The sequence below is a fragment of the Polypterus senegalus genome, chromosome 1, assembly GCF_016835505.1.
Source record: "Polypterus senegalus isolate Bchr_013 chromosome 1, ASM1683550v1, whole genome shotgun sequence".
Taxonomy (NCBI): Eukaryota; Metazoa; Chordata; class Cladistia; order Polypteriformes; family Polypteridae; genus Polypterus; species Polypterus senegalus.
The window spans coordinates 69198321-69211394 of record NC_053154.1 but is presented as its reverse complement, the minus strand read 5'-3'; the positions used below and the strand labels follow the sequence as shown (position 1 = coordinate 69211394).

General features: G+C 38.4%; 1 protein-coding gene across 6 annotated transcripts in view; it reads right to left on the bottom strand.

The window, feature by feature from the left end:
• pogzb (pogo transposable element derived with ZNF domain b) overlaps positions 1–13074 on the bottom strand; it is a 187406-nt gene that overhangs the window by 44331 nt on the left and 130001 nt on the right. The gene's annotated exons all lie outside the window — the stretch shown is intronic.

Sequence of the window (13074 nt, the reverse complement as noted above, 5' to 3'; positions counted from 1 at the left end):
TTTAGCACAGTGCATCATCTTACCACAAGCAGTGTAGATTGTATGAAAAACAACGGAGTTAGATACAAAAAAATATCCGAGTCATTAAACATTCTTTGGAGTACAATTAAATCAACCATTAAAAAAAAATGGAAAAATTATGCCAAAGCTGTAAATCTACCTAAAAAACTGAGTAATTGTGCAAGAAGTGAGGGAAGCCAAAAAGCTACAATGGATAAAGTTTGAGAGACTATGCATAAATTTGTTACCTCGTCAGTCACAGGTTTCCAGGTCAATGGCAAAAAGAAAGCTACTGTTTAAAAACAAACACAACTCGGCTAGAGTTTAACAGAAGACACATCTGAAGGAGACTCTGAAGTCAACTGTGAGGACATTCTGTGGTCCGGTGAAACCAAAATCGATCTTTTCCATAAGACCAAATGCCATGTTTGAACACGTCACATTATCAAAAGCACACCATCCCCCACCTGAAATATGGTGGTGGCAGCATCAAGTTGTGTAGATGGTTCAACAGGATTATGTCCTGGAGTAGCCAAATCTTAAGTTCAATTTTAATAAATGTTCACAGGCCTTATAATGAATAGCAGACCTTATAATGAATAGCAGTATTTGCATCAATCATCAGTGAAGTCTAAATATCCATCCATCCATTTTCTAACCCGCTGAATCCGAATACAGGGTCACGGGGGTCTGCTGGAGCCAATCCCAGCCAACACAGGGCACAAGGCAGGAACCAATCCTGGGCAGGGTGCCAACCCACCGCAGGACACACACAAACACACCCACACACCAAGCACACACTAGGGCCATAAGTCTAAATATTTGTTTAATTATTATATCTAAAATGTTTTCAGAGTATGTATTATGCTCACTGCTATATATTATTTGTACTGATTGCTGTGTTCTTTGCTAATGTGTTTTTAATGTAATGTCAAAGTCCCTCTGTAAAACCGGCTGACAAACCAAATTCCCCTCTTGAGAAAACGCAACTAAATTGAATTAATTGAGTCAGAGTCCAGATCTCAATCCAATGGAAAATATGTGACAATTAACTCATGCTCCCCATGTAAACTGACTGAGCTTGAGCAGTTTTGCAGAAAAAATAGAGGGAAAACACACAGAATTTTACTACTAAATACTAATGTTGAAGGGGTGAATACTACATTACTTGAGTTTAATATCTGTAATTAATTCAGATCACTGTGTCTTCACTTTCACATTAAAGAGTCTATTTCTGTTGATTGGTGCTAAAATGCCAAAATACATACACAATGATGAACTGTAATATAATAAAGAAGATGTGGAAACTTCCAATGGGGCAGATACTTTTTCTAGGCCCAGTATCTATGCTGCATTGAGTCCTACTCTCATAGTAGTGAAAAGTGGCCGCCTAGAATTTTCGTTGGAGCAAATAACGGGCTGTAATTCCTCAAATAAAATCAAGAATACAAGAGTGGAGGTACATGAAAATGAATAACCTTTCATACACTGTAACAGATGGTACATAAGAGTTAATGACATAAATTCCACTTCTATTTGGGGAAAAACAAATGTGCAACTGCAGTCGCTCAAAACTGTACCATGTACCACAGCACCTTAGTTGCATGTTGTGAAAACTTTGGTAAAGAGAAATACTATGTAGGTACAGTGGAACCTTGGGTCATGACTGGAATTCATTCTAAAACACTGGTCGCAACCCGATTTGGTCGTGGCCCTAAGTAATTTCCCCCATAGGATTGTATGTAAATACAATAAATCCTTTCCGGACCATACAAACTGTATGTAAATATATATTTTTTTAAAGATTTTTAAGTATAAAAATAAATAGTTAATTATACCACAGAATGCACAGTGTAATAGTAAATTAAACGTAAAAACATTAAATAACACTGAGAAAACCTTGAACAGAGATAACTAACATTGCAGGAGTTCACGCTATAGCCTTACAAACCGCTCACTGTAAACACTTTTATTTAATGAGTTTTAAGCACAGGGAAAAAAATGAACATTTGAAAAATCCATAATTTATATAAAAACTAACCATAAACAACCAAGAAAACTAACCTTGCACGAGTCAGATTCTAGCATGAAGGAAGTGAGGAGGAACTGGGTGGAGAAGAGATTACAGTTTTGAGGTAAAGCCCCTCTGCGCGATGCACGTCTGACCGAGAACAATGTGCTGTACAGGGAGAGACTGAACATGTTTGTAAATCACCGGCGCATACAAACCGGAAGGGAAACGAAATAGGGCACAAAGAGTTCACAGCAAATGCACAGGGAGAGACTGAACACGTGCGGAAGTCATTGGCGCATACGAACCAGAAGGGAAACTGGCTTGTTCGTCACCCGAGTGTGTGGTCGTTAACAGATGCAAAAGTTTGGCGAACTTTTTGGTTGTAACCTGATTTGTACGTGTTCCGAGACGTTCGTGACCCGAGGTTCCACTGTAACTGGTTCCAACTTAGTTCTGAATGTCAAGATTTTTATCTGGGGAAAAGACAACTAGATAAACCAAGGAGACACAAACTGTTTTTTCCCTACTTGGCAGAAGTGGGTAGTAACAAGTTAAATTTACTCCATTACATTTACTTGAGTAACATTTAAAAAAAAATTGTACTTCTAAGAGTAGTTTTACTGCACCATACTTTTTACTTTTACTTGAGTACATTTGTGAAGAAGAAACGCTATTCTTACTCCGCTACATTGGGCAACACTCGAATCAATACTTTTTTTCCATTAAATACGCTATATTCCAAACATGCACAGCCGGTGGCCGCATATTCTTTAGCCGTTTCCCATTCATTCTCTATGGTAGTGCTAAACCACTACCGATGCGGTCTATTTTCTGCCACTTCTGTTTTGGGGGGCGCTGTTCTGCGCTTTTCGCCGCTATGCCTGTCTGCAAGCACGTCTGCCTTTATAGATGGGCGTTTTTCTTTTTTTTTTTCCTTAAGTAAATCGTTAAGTTGAAAATGTCGATCGAGGTTATTTCTGTTGATTAATTCATGCTTTCATTGATTACAGCTAATACTGTTATCAAATGGTCGCTATTCTTGTCTGTTGTATACAATCTATCTAGCGTCTTTCACATCTATCTCCACTCTCACTGCCCGATTGCCCACGTGTGTCGAGGATTGATATATGATTTAATGTATTTCTTTTTGTCATAATTCTCTGAGTTGTAAAATACATATACAGTGATCCCTCGCTATATCACGCTTCGACTTTCGCGGCTTCACTCTATCGCGATTTTTTTCTCATACACGCTTATGTCACTACACATGCGCTTTCTGAAAACTTTTATCTAAGCCCTACGATGGCTCCTAAACGTGCTGCTTTTTCTAAGCCTTCTGACAATAAAACTAAGCGCCGGAGGAAGATGCTTACTATCCAGGAGAAGGTGAAACTCTTGGATATGATTAAAGATGGCAATACCCTACAAAAGCCTCCTTATGCATATGAAAAGACAGCGCCAGCAACTGCCTATCAAGATGTTCTTCAGCCGCACACCCAGACACCCACTGCCTACTCCTAGCACTCCTTCAGCAGAAAAAGACAACAACGCACCTGCTGAAGATACTGCACCACCTCTGAAGACTCGCCTACTAAGGTCGTGCCTTCATAGGTTAGTGGTTGTGTGTAAGAACTGTGTGTGTTTGTGTGCAATTAAATGTACAGTACAATAATCTACTATATAAAAGCGTTCGGGATTGTCCTTCCGTCCAGTGAGTGCAAAGCGTAGTGATATTCCGCTTATTACAGACTTACTACTTGCGGCTTGAGGTACGAAGCGACGTGATGTGAGCAGAGTTCTGATGCTCATCGTTCCCTTGCTTTTGTGCGCGATGCGCTGGAAAAAATAGACAAAATTATGTCTCTGGAAATAATTAATGCTGATGGAGTACAAATGCCTCACCGCGTAGTAAATATCAGGGGAGATGGTGCTTGCTTATTCTCATCTATAGCTTATTTAGTGCATGAAACTCCGTCTTTAGCGGTACAGATTCGGGCTGACATCGTACGACTTTGGACAGGCACTTAAGGGGATAAAAAAAAAACTAAGGTTTTCGGGAGATGTTATGAATGGGCACTTTGATGTTCTCATTCCCTACACTTACATGCCTGATGTACACATGGAGCGCACAAAAATTGAGGATAAAAGTCGGTCGCCTTAAAAGGCGAGTGCGCCTAGGAATATGATATTTGTAACGTCTAATATGTCTTATTTTCTCTTATTTTGTCTAATATATTGGGTAATACAAGTGTAATGGTGAATAAAGGGTGTTATTTCATGTCTAGAGGGCTCTAATAATGTTAAAAAACGTATTTAGAAGGTCGTAAACAGGTTTTCTATACTCTAACTGCGAAAATATTCGATTTATAAAGAATCCGCGAAAATTCATTTATCACGGTAGAGTCTGGAACGGATTAACCATGATAAACGAGGGTTCACTGTACATTATATATAAAACGAAACTACTATATAGCTAATACTGTTATTTGTCTGTTTAGTGCCTTCTCTGTCTGCCTATTATACAAGAACCTTCCCTATCTATCCGTTTATCTAGTGCCTTTCACATGTGAATGTACTCTCACTGCCTGCTTGCCTTTCTGCAGCACCTGTCATATAGTGCCTTTCACATCTATCCCTCTAGCCGTTTTTTTTCTCCTGTTATACAGTGCCTTCCCAGTTTATCTATCTAATAACTTCTCCGTGCATTATTCAGTGATCTGTCTGACAGTGTACGTCTTACAGAACTTAAAAATAAGAACAGTTATAAGGACACTTGTTCATGTTAATTGCAGTCTCAATTTTAAATTTTTTTAAAAAGAGCATCCCACATCTGTTATACAGTGACTTTCGTACTTATCTGTCTATGTAGTGCTTTTCAAATCTATATGTACTCTAATGGCCTTCTTGCTTTCCTGCAGGGCGTGTTGAATAATAAACAGACTGAATCATTTTTCATTTACAAACCGGATTCCAAAAAAGTTGGGACACTAAACAAATTGTGAATAAAAACTGAATGCAATGATGTGGAGATGGCAAATGTCAATATTTTATTTGTAGTAGAACGTAGATTACAGATCAAACGTTTAATCCGAGTAAATGTATCATTTTAAAGGAAAAATATGTTGATTCAAAATTTCACGGTGTCAACAAATCCCAAAAAAGTTGGGACAAGTAGCAATAAGAGGCTGGAAAAAGTAAATTTGAGCATAACGAAGAGCTGGAAGACCAATTAACACTAATTAGGTCAATTGGCAACATGATTGGGTATAAAAAGAGCTTCTCAGAGTGGCAGTGTCACTTAGAAGCCAAGATGGGTAGAGGATCACCAATTCCCACAATGTTGCGCAGAAAGATAGTGGAGCAATATCAGAAAGGTGTTACCCAGCGAAAAATTGCAAAGACTTTGCATCTATCATTATCAACTGAGCATAACATCATCCGAAGATTCAGAGAATCTGGAACAATCTCTGTGCGTAAGGGTCAAGGCCGTAAAACCATACTGGATGCCCGTGATCTCCGGGCCCTTAAACGACACTGCACCACAAACAGGAATGCTACTGTAAAGCAAATCACAGAATGGGCTCAGGAATACTTCCAGAAACCATTGTCAGTGAACACAATCCACCGTGCCATCCGCCGTTGCCAGCTGAAACTCTACAGTGCAAAGAAGAAGAAGAAGAAGTTGTTACCAACGCTCAGTTCAGAAGCCTGCATCTCTGATGGTATGGGGTTGCATGAGTGCGTGTGGCATGTGCAGCTTGCATGTCTGGAAAGGCACCATCAATGCAGAAAAATATATTCAGGTTCTAGAACAACATATGCTCCCATCCAGACGTCATCTCTTTCAGGGAAGACCCTGCATTTTTCAACAAGATAATACCAGACCACATTCTGCATCGATCACATCATCATGGCTGCGTAGGAGAAGGATCCGGGTACTGAAATGGCCAGTCTGCAGTCCAGATCTTTCACCTATAGAGAACATTTGGCGCATCATAAAGAGGAAGGTGCGACAAAGAAGGCCCAAGACGATTGAACAGTTAGAGGCCTGTATTAGACAAGAATCGGAGAGCATTCCTATTTCTAAACTTGAGAAACTGGTCTCCTCGGTTCCGAGACGTCTGTTGAGTGTTGTAAGAAGAAGGGGAGATGCCACACAGTGGTGAAAATGGCCTTGTCCCAACTTTTTTGGGATTTGTTGACACCATGAAATTCTGAATCAACATATTTTTCCCTTAAAATGATACATTTTCTCAGTTTAAACTTTTGTTCCGTGATTTATGTTCTATTCTGAATAAAATATTAGAAGTTGGCACATCCACATCATTGCATTCAGTTTTTATTCACGGTTTGTATAGTGTCCCAACTTTTTTGGAATCCGGTTTGTATTTTATTGACATAAATCTCAGATACACACACACACACACACACTGTGAATGTATGTGTATGTATATATATATACAGTAATCCCTCCTCGATCGCGGGGGTTGCGTTCCAGACCCCCCCGCGATAGGTGAAAAATCAGAAGTAGAAACCATATGTTTCTATGGTTATTTTATATATTTTAAGCCCTTATAAACTCTCCCACACTGTTTATAAATATTCCCCGCAGAGTTATACAGCATAATCCCTTTGTATTCTCTTAGATATTAGGTAAGATTCATTGAAATTATGTATATAAACACACTGTTTATATACAGTAAAACCTAAATATTATTTTAAAGATATTGAGTGTCTCCGATATCACATGTTACAGCCATTACGATAGACATGCCACCAGCAATAAATACGCATACAATGCAACAAAATAGTATACAGTAAATGTGTGTGTACAGTGACACTAAACGTACGTACATGTACTAAGTACTGTAAGTAGAAAATTAATTATGGTTACTCACCAACAATGACACAATGACTTGTCCGATAACAATGAGTTTAATTTTACTGCACAACAAAGGAGAGCGTTACAGCCCTTAAAGGAGTCACTTCAGGCGATTGTGTAGCACTGCCGTTGTTCTTCTTCTGGCAGTCTTCAATTCAAATCCCTAAAGCAGATTCCATCCAGACTACTGCCTTATTACATCCACTTACAACTTGTTTTGCACCCTGGTTAAAAGGACACTGCGGCCGTAGATCTTATATTCCTTTCCTACTTTTTAAATAAAAAGAATCGTAGCCTTCAACAAATCCAAAACGTTTACCTTTTCGGCAATCGTTAACATCTTCCGTTTGCGCTTGGGCACGGCCCTGAAGCAGTAGCAGATCGTTTTGGAGCCATAATGAAGGGCTTGACTATGCACAAAGATAAACACAAAAGAGCACAACTCTTTACACAGCGAAACACGTTGATGCTGAATGAGCGAGACGAGACTTCCTGGTTAACACTGCATTCAGCAAGCAGGAACTTAACTGCGTGCTCTGATTGGTTAGCTTCTCAGTCAGGAGAACTTAACTGCGTGCTCTGATTGGTTAGCTTCTCAGTCAGGAGAACTTAACTGCGTGCTCTGATTGGTTAGCTTCTCAGTCATCCGCCAATAGCGTCCCTTGTATGAAATCAACTGGGCAAACCAACTGAGGAAGCATGTACAGGAAGTAAAAGACACATTGTCCAGAACCAGCGAAGCAGTGAAAAATCAGCGTTATATATTTATTTATGCTTTCATATAAAATCCAGCGATACAGCGAAACCCTGAAAGTCAAAGCGATATAGCGAGGATTACTATATATATATATATATATATATATAAATTTATTTAATATAAAACTAATATATTGCTAATGCTGAGATCTGTCTAGTGCATTCTCTGTTTGTTTTCTTATATAGTGCCTTCGCTGTCTGCCTATTATACAGTGAATTCCCTGTCTATGTATCTGTCTTTGTAGTAATAATAGTATTACTTCTTTCTGGTTTCCCTTTCTACCTAGTATATAGTGCCTTTCCTATCTATCTTATATAATGCCTTTCATGTCTGTCTATTTATCTACCTATCCAGTAGCTTTTCTGCCTGTATAGTATTTACTGTATACCCTGTTTTTTTCTGACAGTTTTGTATCTGTTATACAGTGCCTTCCATATCTATCTGTCTGTCTAGTGATTTTCACATCTACATGTACTCTCACTATCTGCTTACCTTCCTAAAGTATCTGTTGATTAATAAAAAGGCTGTACCATGTTTTATTTAGTAGTGCTTTCTCTGTCTGTCTTTTATACAGTGAACTCCCTGTCTATCTATATAGTAATAACAGTAATTTTATTATTATATACATTTGTGCTTGAAAGTTTGTGAACCCTTTAGAATTTTCTATATTTCTAGATATATATACACCGAGTATACTTTATACATAAAATATATGTTGTCGTACCTTGCATAACTGAATAACCTTTATGGCACAATAACAATTCAATACATTTATGGACACTACAGTATTTGGATTTAATAATCTTCATGTGGGAAAAGGCTGACTCGCATAAATACTGTAAGTAGAGCCGAATAATGCACTCAAGGAGTTTTTGAATTCAGTCGAGTGAAAAATGACGGCTGTCAGATTAACTGCGATTTTAGTTCCCTCTCCTTTCTCTTTCTCAGATCGCTTTTCAGAAGGAAGTCAGTTTCGTAGTTTTTATGAACAGTTCGAAAGTGCCTTTCCACATTTTCCTTTTTTGGAATAGCAATGATAGATTGACAGATCAGACAAAAGCACTTCGATTGTGACATTGTGAGAGAAACAAATCCTCTTCTAATTCCACATAAAGTCCATACCCTCCCCAAACAATTTTTTTTTTTAAATCCCTTCTTTAGTCGATATAAATTGAAAGGTTAACTAGATCATAGCCAGAGTTTTGCAGTGGCTCGCGCGTTTGATCGTGCGTGTGGGATGATCAGCGTGTAAGAAAAAAGGAGATCTCAGACTGGCTGCCCTGTATGTCAATCAAGTTTAAACGTTTAAAAAAAAAAATTTTTTTTTTGAATGCAACACAATCTACCTGCACTACCTTTGCAATCTACCGGTCGATAGCGATCGATGCATTGGGCACCCTTGGTTTAAGTCATATTTATGCAGGAAAATGGAAAATTCTGAAGGGTCCACTAACTTTCAAGCACCACTGTAAGTTAAACCAGGTGCTAAGGTGAATTTTATTTTTCCTCCTGTTGGAGATTTGAAAACATGGCATTAGTGTGCAACCAAAACTCGGAAGGATACTCATTCTGGGATCCTACTATTGCATACAGTGGGGCAAAAAAGTATTTAGTCAGCCACTAATTGTGCAAGTTTTCCCACTTGAAAAGATGAAAGAGGCCTGTAATTTTCATCATAGGTATACCTCAGCTATGAGAGACAAAATGAAAAAAAAATCTAGAAAATCACATTGTCTGATTTTTAAAGAATTTATTTGCAAATTATGGTGGAAAATAAGTATTTGGTCACCAACAAACAAGCAAAATTTCTGGCTCTCACAGACCTGTAACTTCTTCTGTAAGAGGCTCTTCTGTCCTCCACTCAATAATTGTATTATTGGCACCTGTTTGAACTCGTTGTTATCAATATAAAAGACACCTGTCCACAACCTCAAACAGTCACACTCCAAACTCCACTATGGCCAAGACCAAAGACATACAAGACCACTGATAATCTCCCTCGATCTGGGGCTCCACGCAAGATCTCACCCCGTGGGGTCAAAATGATCACAAGAACAGTGAGCAAAAATCCCAGAACCACACGGGGGGGACCTAGTGAATGACTTGCAGAGAGTTGGGACCAAAGTAACAAAGGCTACCATCAGTAACACACTACCCCGCCAGGGACTCAAATCCTGCAGTGCCAGACCTGTCCCCCTGCTTAAGCCAGTACATGTGAAGGCCCGTCTGAAGTTTGCTAGAGAGCATTTGGATGATCCAGAAGAGGACTGGGAGAATGCCATATGGTCAGATGAAACCAAAATAGAACTTTTTGGTAATAACTCTACTCGTCGTGTTTGGAGGAGAAAGAATGCCGAGTTGCATCCAAAGAACACCATACCTACTGTAAAGCATGGGATGGGAAACATTATGCTTTAGGGCTGTTTTTCTGCAAAAGGACCAGGATGACTGATCCGTGTAAAGGAAAGAATGAATGGGGCCATGTATCGTCAGATTTTGAGTGAAAACCTCCTTCCTGGAGTGGCCTAGCCAGTCTCCAGATCTCAACCCCATAGAAAATCTTTGGAGGGAGTTGAAAGTCCGCGTTGCCCAGCAACAGCCCCAAAACATCACTGCTCTAGAGGAGATCTGCATGGAGGAATGGGCCAAAATACAAGCAACAGTGTGTGAAAACCTTGTGAAGACTTACAGAAAACGTTTGACCTCTGTCATTGCCAACAAAGGGTATATAATAAAGTATTGAGATGAACTTTGTTATTGACCAAACACTTTTTTTCCACCATAATTTGCAAATAAATGCTTCAAAACTCGGGCAATGTGATTTTCTGGATTTTTTTCCCTCATTTTGTCTCTCATAGTTGAGGTATACCTATGATGAAAACTCAAGGCCTCTCTCATCTTTTTAAGTGGGAGAATTTGCACAATTGGTGACTGACTAAATACTTTTTTGCCCCACTATAGCTGCATTTTACAAATGATACTTTTCTTCTACTCTAAACTGACTGATATTGGGGTTGCACTAGAGTGATTTACCGCAGAATGTACAGCTTTCAGAATGATAGTGATCACATCCATATCAAAGATTAAACTTCTTTTGCTAACTTGCACTCTGGAGATGTGGTAGGAACAGCTACCTCAAACACATACTGTATGTTTATGTATCTTAAGATTTTGTGCCTGGAGGAATCTTGAAGAGTTCACGTGATTGATCACAAGACTGTTACACAAGTAATATAGTTGTCATTTATGGTTAGTTTATATTTCAGCCCTGTTATTTGTCATGAGCTGTAGATAGCAAACCAGAGAATGAGACTTCTGAAACAACTGGCCAAATTAAGGTTCCATCTCAGGATTACAGAGTTCATTCTCTGAAACAGGGTGAGTTGCAGGACATTCTGGGATGACCAGACATCATTTATGCAGCATCACAGTATGAGATTTCAGTTTGTATGGTTTGCACATCAAATGAGGATGCCCCACAGAGAACCCCAAAACAAGATGTGGCATGGCTCAATAGAAAGAAGCACAGGGGCAGACTCACAACACTTAACTTAAGACATGAAGAATTTCTGCACATTTTCATGTTTAACAGTCAGGAAGAGGGGTGTCCAACTGTCAGAAGAAATTAAGTTGCATGACAAAGGCAGGTAACACCTGACCAGACAATTCCCACAACAATCACCACAAGAAAGCAATACAAAAAATGAGATGAAATAAGATAAGGAGAAGCCTAAAATAAATTGTAGCCGATATTCATGTCTGCTTTTTAAATGTCACACAACCCATATCTGGAAAAGCAGGTTAAAAAAATAAATGGATGGATCAATGTTAAAATGTTAATGAAGAAAGAAAGAAAATGAAGACTCAAAGCAGGTTAAACTTAACCTATATTATACTAGTTTGTTTCTCTAGGAAACAAAACAAATTAATAAATTAAGATTACAAAAAGAAAATGCACAAAGTCTATTACAAATCCTTGATTCCATGTGGTTAATCTACCCCTTTTTATTTATGTATGTACTTCATGAGGTCAAGCTAAACTCATAAAAGATCTTCACTTGCTTCTAGGCTGGCATGATTAACTAATTGTGAAGCAAAGGGTCATTCATGAGCATTGAGGCATCACCTAAATATGGGAGAATTAAAGTGAGTGGTCACATTAACACAATGCAGTAGAAAGTATTTGCCCCCTTCCTTATTTTCTTTGATTACTGCAAATTTTTGACAATTAATGTTTTCAGGTCTTTAACCTAAATGTGTCAAGGTGAACAAATGACACTTTATTTTAGTTAGGTGTTCTACTAAATGAACAAAGTTATCAGATACCAACTAGCACTGTAAGAAAAAGTAATACAGTTACACTTAATACTTGGCCAAAACTTCAATCAAATGCTTACTATAATTCAACAGCTGTCTTTCACATTGCTATGGAGAACTTTTACCCCACTCTTCTTTGCAGAACTACTGTACATAAACACAGGATTATAAGCATAAACTGTTAACTTCAAGTCCTGTTACAAGTCCACTAAAGGGTTTAGTGTTTTATTTTGACTAAGCCAAATGCATGGTTCTACTAAATATGATAGGTTAACCAGGTCCCAAGGCAGTAAAACATTCCCAAACCTTCACACTGCCATAATCATATTTGACTCTTGGGAAGATGTTTTACCTACTGAATTGTTTACTTACTAATTGCTTGCTTTACACAAAATATGACTGAACCCATTTTGACCAAACAGTTCTATTTTTGTGTCATCCATCCGGAGAAAACTTTCACAAAAAAGTCTGGGGATCATGAAGGTGTTTCCTGATAGACGAGAGATGAGCAATTATGTTCCTTCATGGTTATTGGTGGTTTCTGTCTTGCTTCAATCCAATAAAACCCATTTTGTCTCATCATCTTCTGATTGTGGAGTCATGAAAACTCTCCTTTGCCAAGGAAATGGAAACCTGTAATTTATAGTTTTAGTTTACAGTTTTATTTGCTGGGGACACTTTTACACCTTACCCTTGCTACAATTGGGGCAGGATAGCCACTCCTAGTTAAGACTCACTATTGTCCCAAGCATTTTCCTTTTGGAAGTTTTGTCTCTTACTGTAGCTTGGTGGGGTCTAAAAGCTTGTAGCCCATTCCAAACTGCTGGCATAAGGTTTTTTTTTATTTCTTATATCTGTTCAGATATTTTCTTAAGTGTGGCACAATGTGCTTGTTGAATCTTTCTGACAGTAAATTAACTCTAATGATAATGGTCAAAGTATGTTAGGCTTACATTGAGCAGGGCTGGCTGTTATCAAGCCTGGTAACACCTATGTCATACAGTGCAAAGTTGATGTTGGATAACTTTGTCCATTAGATAAAAAATAAGTAAAAGAAATAAGTAAAGAAATAGAAACCTTTATCTAATATTTCATTTTGTCTGA